General features: G+C 45.5%; 2 protein-coding genes across 9 annotated transcripts in view; one reads left to right on the top strand and one right to left on the bottom strand.

Annotated features, from left to right (window-relative positions):
- The window catches only part of STAMBPL1 (STAM binding protein like 1), a 47,761-nt gene extending 35,929 nt beyond the window's left edge, over positions 1 to 11,832 (bottom strand). For 3 of the 5 annotated variants that reach the window (XR_004626097.1, XM_034662394.1, XM_034662397.1), the window contains exon 1: positions 10,834 to 10,965. The gene's annotated coding sequence lies outside the window, so the exon portion shown is untranslated. Of the gene's footprint in view, positions 1 to 10,237; positions 10,593 to 10,833; positions 10,966 to 11,663 lie in introns of those variants that run through there. The other 2 variants (XM_034662395.1, XM_002914388.4) reach the window with 2 other exon arrangements.
- Positions 11,309 to 14,693, top strand: part of ANKRD22 (ankyrin repeat domain 22) — a 57,962-nt gene continuing 54,577 nt past the window's right edge. For 2 of the 4 annotated variants that reach the window (XM_011218624.3, XM_034662400.1), the window contains exon 1: positions 11,309 to 11,719. The gene's annotated coding sequence lies outside the window, so the exon portion shown is untranslated. The remainder of the gene's footprint in view (positions 11,720 to 14,693) is intronic. The other 2 variants (XM_034662399.1, XM_034662398.1) reach the window with 1 other exon arrangement.

Below are 14,693 nucleotides of genomic sequence, written 5' to 3'. Positions count from 1 at the left end.
AATACCTATTCTCCTAAAGCTATTTCAAAAAATAGAAACAGAAAGAAAGCTACCAAACTCATTCTATGAGGCCAATATTACCTTGATCCCCAAACCAGTCAAAGACCCCATCAAAAAGGAGAATTACAGACCGATTTCCCTAATGAATATGGATGCCAAAATCCTCAACAAGATCCTGGCTAATAGAATCCAAAAAAACTTTTAAAAACATGTCCACCCATCTTTTCTTCCAGTAATTTTACGGTTGGATATTTCTGAATAAATACCTTTGATCTGTGTGGAATTAGTTCTTTGTAAAGAGCAAGACAAGGGTACAGTTTCCTTTGACCACTAGGCGAAATGGCCCTGAATCTCCTTGATTACATTCAGCTTCTCGCAACTCTGCCCCATAAGGCCACCTGCCCAAACTAGGCACTTAGTACATCTTTATTAAATTCAAGTAGTCTCTGCCAATTGCACCTCAATATAGCCGAATGAAAAAAAAGTCTAGCAGCAGTGGATCAAGTTACAGAGGAGAGGAACCGGCCCCTAGGCTGGAAGGCAACTGTGGGTGAGGTAGCCCAGATGGGGACTAAGTGGTAAAAAGATTGGAGAAGGATACATAGCTATTGGGGGAGATTCTGAGAAGACACAGACCTTGGAATTTAAGGGGACATACTGAGGTGTGGGACAAATGCAGGCAAAGATATTGTCCATGCTGATGTGGACAGAAAGGCAGACTGGCACAGATGAAACTTGCCCCCACCCCGATGAACGGTACCAACATCTAATCAATTGCACGACACCTGGTGAAATCTGGAAATAGCTCCCCCCCAAGTCTGCTGCCTCCCTGAGTCCACAGCCAATCTGCCACTGCACACGCACGCACACATGTGCACACGCACATACACACACGCTCATGAAGAAGCATCAGGCCCACCCAAATGGAGGGAGTTTCCATAAAACTGGCTATGCTCTCAAAAAGTGTCTGATGATGAAAGACAGAGAAAGACTGAAGAACGGTTTTCAAATTAAAAGAGAACACAGAGACAAAAAACTGAACGCCAGGCGCAACCCTGCGGGGGACTCTGGTCCAGAAGGACGCGGGGGAAATGCAAATGAGGTGTGTGAGTTAGACAGCAACGATGTGACAGGGCCACCTTCCTGAGTGTGATACCTATCGTTGACTATGTAAGCTGCTCATGTTTGGGGAAAGGGGGGTAAAGGATATACAGAAATCCCATGTCCTTTACTTTTATTTATTTATTTTTTTAAAAAAGATTTTATTTATTTATGTGACAGAGAGACAGCCAGCGAGAGAGGGAACACAAGCAGGGGGAGTGGGAGAGGAAGAAGCAGGCTCCCAGCCGAGAAGCCCGACGTGGGACTCGATCCCAGAACGCCGGGATCACGCCCTGAGCCGAAGGCAGACGCTTAATGACTGCGCTACCCAGGCACCCCTCATTTACTTACTTTTAAAGTCTGACATTATTGGGACACCTGGGTGGCTCAGTAGGTTAAGCATCTGCCTTCGGCTCAGGTCATATCTCAAGGTCCGGGGATCGAGTCCCGCGTCAGGCTCCTTGCTCTGTGGGGAACCTGCTTCTCCCTCTGCCTGCCCCTCCCCCTGCTTGTGCTCTCGCTCTGTCAAATAAATAAATAATATCTTATAAAAAATAAAACTAAAGTCTGACATTATTTTAAAGCATTACTTTTAATGTCCAGTTAGTACCTTAAAAATCCCTCAGAAAGGAAAATGACAACAAAAAGAGTTTCCATCCCTTGCCAGTTATAACATCTCGTGCTTCTAAAGCATAGGGAGCATTTGCAGAAACATAAGAAAGAGATAGGGTTGAATAAAAACAAGCAAACGGAATGAACAAGTCACAAGAGAAATATAAACAGCTAAGTAATGGGAAAAATGCTTCCTTTCACTAATAATTAAGAAACTACAAATTTGAACAAGGCATCTTCTTTTATTTGATTGATACAACCTCATGACTGACCATACTAAACATTGATGAGGATTGGAAGAAAAATTAGCAATTTTTAAAAATAATACACACTCCTGTTGAGCAAGCAATTCTAAGATTTTCCCTTAAGCCAAATAATATACCACATGCACACACACAGACACACACACACCCCTCCCTCTTTCTCTCTCATCTCAGCATGGTTTAAAAATATGAAAATTTAGGAAGTAAAAATAGCCATCAAAAGGGTGTTACTTAAAATAGAGAATATCTCTAGTTGATGAAGCCAGAAGAAAGGACTTACATCTACGCGCACGGAACCAGGAAGAAGTCCAAGTTCTAGCGTGATGAACTGGGGAAAAAGCCAGTCGTACAGTAACATAGAAAGTATGACTCCATCCCTGTGATACTCATACATATGCAGTTAACGTATATCAGCATTTGCAAGAAAAAGGTCGGAACAACACACACTGAATTTTTCCCAGGTGTTCTCTCACGGATGGGATGATGAAGGCCTTCCACGTTCCATTCGTCCATTTCTGTACAGTTTGTTCCTAGCAGGTATCACTTCATAACCAGACAAATTATACCTCCGTGACGTCTATCAGTTTTGAGTGGGCAGCTCCTGGTTTTAATCCTGGCCCTGCCACCTTCCAGACGTGTGAATTTTGGCAAAGTCCTGAGTCTGTTCTTCTGGTCCAAACAGAGCTGAATTCTGCCCTTCTTCCTTCACAATATTTTTAAGGTAGGGAGTCGTAGTGGTTACTCAGGGGCTCTCTAAATCCAGAGGCACTGCTCTGGCCTGATGGCCCCGCTGGGTCGTGGCCTCAGTGTTAACACACATCACATGGAGTTGCTGGAAAGAGCATGGAACTGGCTACAGACCATCAGAAACACAGAGAAATCTGCTGCATAAACCCTTTGGTGCCAGTTCTGCCAAACTGAAGGCCCTAAGTGCCCCCCTCCCCCTTCTCCCTTCTGCCTTCATGGGGACAAACCAGTTGGCTTTGCCCACCTCTTCCGTAATCCTCTGTTTCTGGGCCAGATGCTGTGTCACAAGCATGTGTGACACTTGTTTGCATCGGGTAAGACCGGCACGAAACAAGGCACGCTGGTAACCTAGTGCCTACCACAAGAGGTCTAAACACCCTTCCTTGGAGGCCCTTTAGTGCCAGAGATCTGCGGACCCCTTTTCTTGGGCACGAAGAGACTTTGTATTCCACTGCTCCCCAGTGGATGTCTCCCCCCTACTTCCCTCTTTGATCAAACCCTCTCTGCTCCATCCCAACACATGCCATTCAGGATGTGCGGTGTTCCGTCTAAACATTCCCACCAACCCTGGGGTTTTCTGATTCCATGCATCCAAAAACTGGTATTAATAAGAAAATGAAACATGGAATACAGTGCCACTAAAAAAACTCCAAGGCGGCCCTACTGTATACGTTATTACTTAAAAATAAAAACGCAGATCTGAACACAAAATCAGATCTAGCTCCATGGGTTTCTTTTCTCTCAAAGTGTGGTTTATTGACCAACTGCACATCAGAACCAACCCTCTGCAAAGGTTGTTAAAATGAAGGCTCCTCGGCCCCATCCAAACTTAACTGAATTACAAGTTGGTGGTATGGAGGCCATTTTGGTTTTTGGAGACTAGTATGAGACGCATCACTCCAGTTAATAATCTAGGTCTTTCAATAATGTTATACTTGGCAACAGAAAAATAACCTTTATGCCCTAAGAACGTGATGCCATCTGCATGGCTTTCAACCTGTATTTTCATCTCATAGATTTTCCATTAATGGGAAAAACAAAGTTCCACACCCACTAATGATACCAAGCGATTTTCATCTTTTTTGTTTTGCTTTCTTTGCTTAAAGTACTCTCATGAGCCATTCAGTGAGCCATTTCTCTGACCCATTTTTACAAGGACTGATTTCAGGCCTCTCTCTTCTAATTTTGTTCCACCCGTCATGTCTTTTTGTTTCCGTGAAAGAAAACTTATCTCGTGGAACAGTTCATAAACCAGCCCTTCAAGGACAAAACAGACTGGAAAAAGAACCCGAGTCAACCTATCAGAAGACTGAAGCAAGAACCCACAGGCATAAAGGCCTCTCTACATCTCTTCTTCATGGTTGAAATGCACATTTCCAGTGTTAAAAGCTATGGTTCTAGTAACGGTGAATAAAATCACACAGTCCTTAGATGAGCTGAAAAGAACCATAATTGCGATTACTGATTCTGGCTTTCTTTCTGCTTTTTAACTAAAAGGGCACAGCTGGTGGTTGCCCCAGCCACCGACGTTCAGAATGCTACACTCTCATAAGGGACCCACGCTGGACTTGCTTTCTGAGCACCTGCCAAGGAAAACAGACAGGCAAGTGTCACTCCGGGCCAGGAAGGGTTAACAATGAGTCATCACTGGCCTCCTGTTTCCAAATTACGAGAGTCATCAAGTCAAACAATCAAAACGAATAATTCCTGATGGTCCCTGAACAGTCATCTCTTGTATGAGGCTGAGTTGATTCTCTGGTTCATTTACTGTGATAACCAGCGAGACGAAAGTAGAGCAAAGGTCTAAAAAACAAAACACCAAATCCACCGGAGCTCAAGTTCTTTCATCCTTAATAAGGGTTATATTTTTTGTTTTTTGTTTTTTTTTTTTTAATTTAGGAACCATTTTTCTCAGGTGCCCTTACGCTCCCTGGGGAACAGGGGCCACAGGGCATCTCGCCCAAGCTCCTGACTTGCTAGGCATCCTAGGGGTGGTGGTGATAACCCTAGGCTACTGAAAGAGGGACTGATGAGCCGGCTTGGCCCAAGATTCACACCCACGGAGGGGTGCTCGAAACAGGAGGGCAGGAGGTGTGGTGAGAAACAAAGAGGGTGCCAGCCGGCTCCTCCCAACCCTCAGGCAGGCTTCCAGGGATCAATCCAGGCTAGGAAGCCGTCCAGGTTTACTACGGCCACAGGTGGGGACCTGCGGGAAAGCCCATCTTTATTTCCTTTAAATCAGATTTAAACTCCCAACATTTAAAATCAGTTCCTTTAAAAGGAATTGAACTTTAGGGACACCTGGGTGGATCAGAGTGTCATGATCCCAGGGTCCTGGGATCGAGCCCCACATTGGGCTCCCTGCTCTCCCTCTGCCTGCTCCTGCCCCTGCTTGTGCTCTCTTCCGTTCACTCTCTCTCTCTCTGTCAAGTAAATAAATACAATCTTTAAAAAAATAAAAGGAATTGAACTTTAAATAATAATGTATAATTGATATGAAAAATTAAATGAAAGGACGAAGACAATTTTTTTAAAGATGAGTTTCAAAAATGTTTCTCAACTAAACAGTAGCCATTAACTTTTTACAAGACCAAGGAAAGATTTGCCTCCTTAGGGAAAACAAAAAACAAAAAAAACCAAAACACAATACCAGTTACAGATTTCTGAAAGGTATTTATAAGACCAAAGAATTGCAAGAATTAATGTAATGGTAAAATACCGAAATCTGTGATGACGTATTCCACCCTAAAGAACTTCTGGCGGAATTATGGATTTTTTACTCTTTGTTGCTCTGGCAGTCTTCCCACCTATAATTAAAATGTGGCCCCTTATAATTAAACATAATTACTTGAACAAGTCAAAAATAGCTAAAATTATTTTGCTGTTATTCTATAAAATATTCTGAATAAAAATGGTTACTGTTTTAAAGATTTATTTATTTTTAAAGATTTTATTCATTTATTTGAGAAAGAGTGCGAGAGAGAGAGAGCATGAGCAGGGAGGAGGCAAAGGGAGAGGGAGAAGCAGACTCCCCGATGAGCAGGAAGCCCAATGCGGGGCTTGACCCCAGGACCCTGGGATCATGACCTGAGCTGAAGGCAGATGCGAAACCGACTGAGCCACCAGGAGCCCTATGATTTATTAATTTATCTTCGAGACAGAGAGAGCGCCAGCAAGTGAGGGGGAAGAGCAGAGAGAATCTCAAGCAGACTCTGTGCTGAGCAGGGAGCCTGACGTGGGGCTTGATCCCAGGACCCCGAGGTCATGACCTGAGCCAAAATCACTTAACCGACTGAGCCCCCCAGGCGCCCTCCCGAATAACAATGGCTATGAAATGTCATCATTAACTCCACCATGGCTGAGGAGTGGAAGACATAGGAGACTCTGGGGGTGTAGAGAGAGGTGGGTCGCATAGATGGTGGAATGGTGGATGGTGTTTTCCAGAATACTGATATCTGCCCAATAATACAAGATACACATACTCATTAGTAATATCTCTCTTCATACCCAGTGACTCCTTACAATTACTGTGTCTCCCTAACATAGTGAATGATAAAGCATATATTATATAATGTATAGAGATGTATATAATACATGTCATACAATATATATATACTATATACATTGTATAAACCGTATATATCCTGTTATACAAATACACCATATTATATTATATAAATATAATGGATACATTATAATATTGTGCATTCATTAGGGAGACATAGCCTCTCTGCCTTTAGCAAAGAATCACTGAGCATAAGATGTAACAAATAGATATGCACTGCATATGTCACCTGCCAGAAACAAAAAACAGCCTGTTTTTCAAACACATGTGAAAATACAAATTGGAGTGCTTCTTAACGAAGAACTTCATGAAAAACACGACCAAAATATCAAGGAAAACTAGCAAAAATTTTGTATGATAATCTGGGTATTCACTCTATATTGGAGATGGCCAATTCCACAGTGGAAATGACTGGAACCCTGACTCTCCATGGGACCGGTGCCCACGTGTCCTGCCCCAGGCAGCATTCGGAGCCCCGCGCATGCAGTACAGCAGACAGGCATGTACACACGCTAGGAAAGCACTGGAGTCATTGTCTGTGTTTCACTCCCAGCTATGACCCTGAGCCTCTCTCTACTCAATGTTTTAATCTGCAAAATGATACCTATTGCATAAGGTTGTTCTGTGAATTAATAATAACACATTCAGCACTTAACATCGTGCCAGAAACTTCTAAACACTTTTCATTTCCACCTGTTTATTCATTTAACCCTGCTCCAAATCTTATGAGACCGATATGAATATCCCAATGGAAAAATGAAGAAACCAAAACTCAGAGACGTTAGTAACTTACCCAATGACACACAGCTAATCAATGACAAAAAAAAAAAAAATCCATGTTTCTAATCACTTCACCATCCTTGAGATGACATGAGTTAAGGTTTTGTACAGTGCCTGGCACTGTACAAAGTAACTAATATTTATTAATAAATATCTGCCAAGTGTTTACAAGATTCTGAGGTTACACCAGGGCTCAGCAGGAAAGGATGCTGTGATCAACTGGATGGGGAACAGGTGAGCCGGTCATGGTCAATGAGGTCAGGTGCACTGTTCCTCTTCCACATGACATCGGTCTGACTGCCTGACATTCTCCCTTCTCCATTCAGTGTCACTGGGATGCAACCTCGTCAGGCTGTCATTATCTGCCACTAGATTCCACCCCAATTCCCTTCTTCGATGAATCCACTCAAGTGCCAAATACTCTTCTAAAAGGACGCTGTTGTCACTTATTCCTTTCAAGGAACCTACCTTGAACTGGCCACCTCGTCTAGTCAAAATTCCACACCCTGGCTTTCAAGGACCTTAATAAGACATGGAAGGAACATGCGTTTACCTCAGGTTCAAGTGCTCAAGTGCCTACGTATGAAGCAAATCCTTAGTAAGAATGGTCATGCTTCATTACACAGAGAACAGCAGTGTTCAAAACAGTGATAAGCAATGTTTTATTTTATGTATTTATTTTGAACACAGCCCAATAGAAAAAAATTTTACAAGTCTGACTTTTGTTCAGAATGAAATAAGCTTGATTGAAAGATGTAAAAGGAAGGATATCAAAGAGAAGATGTGCATTATTAATATGCACCCTAATGTTAATATCCAGGTAAATTTCAGACAGTTTTCTAATCTTGCACCCTGAAACTAGATCAAGAACCACAGGGTAAACTTCTAATGATTGGGGATGGAAAGTCACACTATTTAAAAAAAAAAAAAAGAAAAGAAAAGAAAAAGAAAGGTGTAATACCCTTAATATTCAAGATCAGAGAATGCTCCCACTTCCAAGAGTAACTTGAGAGGCTAACTAGAGCAAATCAAAACATATGAATTATTTGTACTTATATCCAGGGACTGCTTTTAATAAATCTAAGTTACTAAGTAACCAGCAGTCTGAATTAATATCTCTGAGGCAATCACATCAAAGGACAAACATAACACGGATTTAATTTAAAATTTAAAAACTCGAACAACATGTGCTTTGAAGACTTAGCAATTTGCCAACTGTTTAACTGGCTCTTCTACTTAGCATGATGAGATACAGGAATGTACCAGAAGTTCACCTGATTTGCTTAGAGATGCAAATCATTTCTGACAAAAGCCACATCCAGATGTAGCTACATCCAGATTATTCCTGAGTTGAACATTCTGATGTCAACTCAGGAATTCTGAATGTCCATTCACATGTCCAATTGGACCAGTCACATGTTCAGAGAGCTGGGATGAGCAAGCCAACAGGTACCAATACCCTGCTGCTTGTTTTTGTTTTGTGTTGGAGGGATCCTTACTGTTCCTTTGGTCGAGGAAGTCAGTCTTCGTTGAACGTATCAACTGGGCTTCATTCTGATGAAATGATTGGTAATTCAAACCAAGTTATGGCTAATAACAATCCATTCTAGAAGAGCTGATAGAGCTAAGTTGGGAAGATAAAAATTGTAGAATTGCTATTCACGTAACACATATTTATTAAGCAGCTGTAATCCATTAGCCCTAAGGGACCAAAACGTGACTCACATATTTTCAAGGATGACCATGAGTCATTTCTCATCGTTTCAAATGAAGTTATTTACAAATCCCTCACGGCGTTGAGAAAAAAATGCTAGCCTTGGACACAATCATAAACACAGTGGATTAAAACGTAGTCCAGTTGGTAAAAGTATTCTTCCAAGTACCCAGCTTCCTGGGCATCTCTCACATTCCTCCTGCCCCCTCATATTTTAAGCAAGAACTACCAGGCTTTTTTCCCCTGTAAAAGGCAACCTCGCTTCCTGGGTTGTAGCTGTCCGTAGGCTTGGGAAGGGTCCTTAAAGGAGGAATTTGGCTAAGCTGTATTAAGTCCTACGTGCTGAAAGTAAAAAGAGGTAGTTGTTATTAACAATTCCCTAACTATTTTTATCAGTCATTTCAGGGGCCAACCCCAGAGTCATTCTCCTCTCCAGAAGAAACCTCTCTGTGGAAGATACCCTGGGGCTATGATTCTGCCATTTCTTCCTCCAAGCCTCTCACTGGTACTGGGTCCTACCAAAAGGCACAAAAGTAGGCAAGAAACTGGCTCCCAGAAGTTGGCAATATGAATAACGGGCTAGGAGTCTCTGCCTGATTGTGTAAATGGTGCTTATTTCACAAGAGAATATAAGAAAACACATTTCTTCTTAAAATTCCCAAGAACCATACAGAAATGACAGCTGAAGTACATGCAAAAGCAGGCTCCCAAGGGGCAAACTATTTGCTGTCTCCATGCTTGGACAGAAAACAAGCAGCCGGCTCATTTTCTAGGTAGACTGCAGTAACAGCTCATGTCTTTGAATGAAGATGCTGTCATGGAGAAAATGGTAAACAAGAGGAGGCTCTTTCTCCAAGGCACTAACTTGTATTAAAAAGAAGCAGAGATATTTAGAAGAGGCTACACAGTGCCCGCTACCAGGCTCTGGCCCAGCACACTTTACAAGTTTAGCTGAGCATCCATCCCACAAATACAAGATTGCCGACCCAAACAAGGCCTGGAAAGAAACAGAACACAGTGGCTTAATCTCTGTGTAAAGCCACCATAGAAGAAGTAGCCCCCACCCCCCCACTCCAATCTTGGAACAGGAAATCAAACATCCAGGTGTAACTTAACTGCTGGAACAAATCTGCCATATTGACCTTGACAGGGCCTTGAACCATGAGATCATAAATCTGCACCCTAGTGAGAGCCACGATCATTCTGGACACCCCTAAAACCTAGGCCTTCATTTTGTTCTCAGTGATTAGCAGGATGTTTGGAAAGCATGGTGCTCACTGGAGCTTACTTTGAAAGATGTCTGTTGCACTTAACATCAAACACGGATTTCCAGAAAACCACCCCTGCTCCCGCTCCAGCCAAACACAAGAATTTCTTCAATCCTCTTGATCAGGTTCTGTTTCCTACACAGCTTATGACTTATACAACTTATTTTCCCCCCAGTAATTAGAGTACCTTAGGCTCTTGGATCAGCAGTGGGGGTTGTTTTGGAGAGTTCTGGAAAATTATGTCCCAGCGACATTCCACTTCCTTTATGGACTCATTCTTTGGTTAAGGCTACAATGATTCAGGTGAGGCGACATGTCTTAGAGTCGCTCAGAGAAGGCACAAAAGTAAACACCATCTAGAAAGGCGCGCCCCTCGCGCTGCTGTCCCCACACCGCGCGCCCCCCAAACAGCGCAGGGGGCCTTCCGAACGCCGGCACCCACCCCAAGGCTGCGTCCCGAGTGGGGATCGGAAGCCTAGGCGCATAGGTCGCCGCCGGAGTCCCGCCCCGCCACCGGGAGCCACCGCTTCCTGCCTTCCCCATCAAGGTGAAAGTAACCCCTAGGGGCCGGCGGGGGCTGCGCACCGGCGGCGTGGCGGAGGCGGCCGCTCGCAGGACCGGCAGGAAGGAAGCGAGCCCCGGCAGCGCGCCTTTTCTCCCCGCCGAGCAAGCCCGGGACCGGACGCGGCCGGCGGGAAAGGGGCCCGCGGGCACCTGCCCCCGGCGTGCCCCCTCGCCAGGGCCGGAGCGCGCTCACACTCACGCACGCGCGCGTCCACTCACCAGCGGCCCCGGTGTCCGGAGCCCGCGTGGGACGGCGGCTGCGGCGGCTGTCCCCGCGCCTGCCGTGTGGCCGTGGCATCCGTCTGGCCTCTGCAGCCCCGGCCGCGGTGGCTTTTGCTAGAAGGCCCTGCAGCCGGGTGATGCGGCCCCCCCGGCGAGGAGCGCCCGCTCGCCGGCCACGGCCGTGCGCGCCGCTTCCCCGCCGCGCAGCGCGGGGGCTCTGCTCCGTCCGCTCGCGCCGGCCCGCGTCCGGCTCTCCTCCTCGCCCTCGACCTCGTCCTCGTCCCCGTCCGCCCCTCCGCGGCGCGCTCCCCAGAACCCGCGCCCGGCAGGTCCCTGGAGAACCCACGCGCAGGCCGGCCGATCCGAGCCTGAAGCCGTCCCCGCCGCCGCCGGAGAAGAAATTGTCGCTGCGATGGTCCCGGCCTCCCCGGCCCCGGCCCCTGGGTGCCGCCTCCGCCCCTGCCCCCGCCCCTCCGCCGCCGCGATGGCTCCCGCGTTCTGCAGAGAAAGCTCGCAGGTGGCAGCGAGTCCCCCGGCGGGCGGGCCTAGGGCGCCAGTGAAACCGCCCGCTGCCACTTTCTCCTCTGAAACGCCGCGCGTCCCCTCCCCAGCCCGGAGCCCCTGGGACTGGCGTGTGCTCCACCATCCGCTTCACCGAGGTCTCCCGGAGAGAGTGCCTCCGAACGCTGCGGGCGGGGTACGCGCGCCCCATGCCGCTGGCCGTGGCTGTAAACTCGCACTGGAGTCCCAGGAAGGCTGGGGTGTGCGTGGAAACTGCGCTTAATCCTCGTGTTAGAATTCCGCCCGGAGGTTCATCCATAACTCACCCCCACCGAGAAACGCGTTAGTCCTCGTTCTTCCCTCCCTGCTTCGCGCACTCTAGGTAAGAGAACAAGACAGCTTCCCGCTGGGTATCGTGTTATTATCCCGTGCAGTGTTTTTTAGTATGGTCCTGGCACCGTGCCAGGCACTCTCAATATGAAATCTTATTTCATCCTCTCCACAGCCTTATGAAAAGTGCTCTTAACGTTTCCCATGACTGTGACCCGGATAAGTAATTAGCCCCTTGTTACCCACTTAGAAAGTAGTACAAGTTAAGATTTAAATTCTGACCTGACGTCACTATACGGTCTTTCTGTCGGCCTGGCAGATTCTAGGAATTTATAAACATTTTACAAACACTGCTGCTGCTGGAAGAAGCACAGACCCTGTTCCACTTTTCCCGAATTTGAGGAGGTTATTTCCAAGAGAAGTGATTGCAGAGATGGGTAGTGAAACATTGGCTTTTCTTGGAGAGACCAAGCTTGGAGCCCTGGCTCTACCCCCAGCTAAGCTGTTGGGCCTCAGGCATGGTCCACCTTCTTAGGCCTCATCTCCCTGTTTTGGTTTTTCAAATGAAAAGCTTCCACTCTTGGAGGCGGCCTGCAGCCCTGACGTTTGAAAAGCCATGGTGTCATTGTTTTTCTCATTTTGAGTTTAGTTGCAAATTTTAAAATCAGGAAATTTCACAAAAACAGACTTTGGGCATGTTCTGAAAAGCTGAAAGAATTGTCAACGTTTGGTTCGTGTTGGGTTCTAGCCACCGTCAGCTGAAGCCAAGTCAGAGGTGTCCCCCTGACCCATGATTCTCTTCAGTTTTCCACAGTCCCCACCACTCCCGTATGTCCCACCCCACTGACATTGGAAGATAGAATAGACATTTGAGTTTGCAGTTCTGGACTAGATAATCTCATGACCTACTGCACAATCTAAACATTCAGCTGTAATTAAGATTAACCAGATTTCTAAAATATATTATTAAACAAAGAATTTTACATAAATATTTATAGTGGTCTTTGATCAAGGTCTTGCAACCTAGAATCCATACTCTCATAAAAGCCAAAATGGCCTAATGCTCACTGTCCCCACCCCCTAGCATCCCAGGCACCATCGTGTGACCTACGTTCAGCCCATCAGAGATTTGAATCCAGAGTCTATGACTCAAATGGAAGACGTTTTAGACATAATGTTTATGAAGTGACAGCAGTGCTAGAGGGGACAGTTGGACACGTCCAGTGGCAATTCCAAGTGGTGTCGGGACGTGGCAATTCCAAGTGGTGTCCTATGTGGACTGTGTGACGTGTTCTGATTCCAACTACCAAGCAGCTGTGCCTGTTTGGTGAGCCTGATTCTCCAGCCTTCCTGTCTCTTTTGATTTGCTACCTACTGGCCTTCTGAGACATCTCTCTTCTGATTAAGTAATCAGAACTGGTTTCCGTGTTTGCCACCAAAACTCTGTTCCAGGACTTTTAGGATGACCGAGCTCTGCCTCCCTTTCATTAATTGAATTAATGAAAAGTGGGCACAAGTGTTTTTATTCAACTTTTATCTTGGAATTTTAAAGTGTTCTCTAATTTTACCTGCAATTTTTAAAAAAGATTTTATTTATTTATTTAGAGATAGAGCGGACATAAGCCAGGGGAGGGGCAGAGGGAGAGGGACAAGGAGACCTCACCCCCCACCGCCCCACTGAATGAGGACAATTCCCGACCGTGATATCAAGATCACGACCAGCCGGAGTGGAAGTCAGATACTGAACCCACTGAACCATCCAAGGGCTCCTTTACTTGCACTTTTAAAGATTTTATTTTCCTATGAATCCAATGTGCAATTTTTTTTTTAAAGGTAGGCTTTTTTCCCCTTACTCATCGTACTAGCAAAGATGGTGCGTAAACAAACATTGCCCTCAATACCGGTGAGGGTGCAATGGAATGAGCCCCTCGTCTGGTGGTGTCACTTTGAGACCCTGCCAGGGAAAGGAATTTGTCAGTATGTTAACAGAAGCTGGGAAATGTAGCCTTCCCTGCAAGTAATTCCACCTCCAGGAAGGAGTTGATGCTAAGGAAATCTGAATTGGGAAATAAGATTTCTCCATTGAGATACTTGCCATCAACTTTCGGCGTTAAAGTTAGGTTTATGGGGAGCTTTATATAACATTGAAGGTGCTCCTGATTCAGTGGTAAGCAAATCGGGATACAAAATGGCGTCCACATGTAATCTCAACTAGGTGGAACCACAGGGAAAAAATCTAGAATTTATTAAAATTACCCCTAGAGATTAGCTATGGGCAATTATACTTGCTTTCTTTGCACTTTACTATAATTTTAATGTCCAATAATGGGCAAGCCTTCCTCTTATTTAGGAAAAAAGAATATTTAATAATTACAAATAAACAGAATTGGTAGCCAGAAAAATATGAGGTTCTGTTTATCACAGTGCCTCATTCATAATGGGTACATAATCGATATTTGAGGTAAGAACAAAGGCAGAAAGAAGGGAGGAAGGGAGGGGGATCACGCTGTTTCACAAAGAATGATGAATTAAGGGATTATGATTCTTCTGTCATTTGCTCAGTTGATGGCATATATAGAAACAAGACAGTGCATTCTAAATTGCTTTACTTTATTTTTTTAAGATGTTATTTATTTGAAAGACCGAGAGAGAGTGAGAGGGAGCACGAGAGTGGGGCAAGGGGCAGAGGGAGAAGCAGACTCCCCGCTGAGCAGGGAGCCCAATACGGGGCTCCCTGTGGGCTCGATGGGGGGCTCTATGTGGGGCTCCACGTGGGGCTCAATCCCAGGACCCTGGGATCATGACCTGAGCAGAAGGCAGACACTTAACTGACTGAGCCACCCAGGTGCCGTCTAAATTGCTTTATTAAGTTATGCTGCGTTTGGCTGTTTCCCAATTGTGACGTGTGGCAAAACACTGAATATCTTTCTCGTTGGAGGAGTAACATGGAGCCAACACTCAGACCTCTTCCTGTCCCACGACATCACAGACGGATCTGAGAAGGTGTTAGAACCACAGGGTGTTGG

This window comes from Ailuropoda melanoleuca, chromosome 6, assembly GCF_002007445.2.
Source record: "Ailuropoda melanoleuca isolate Jingjing chromosome 6, ASM200744v2, whole genome shotgun sequence".
NCBI classification, from domain to species: Eukaryota; Metazoa; Chordata; class Mammalia; order Carnivora; family Ursidae; genus Ailuropoda; species Ailuropoda melanoleuca.
This window is presented reverse-complemented; position numbering and strand designations above follow the sequence as displayed.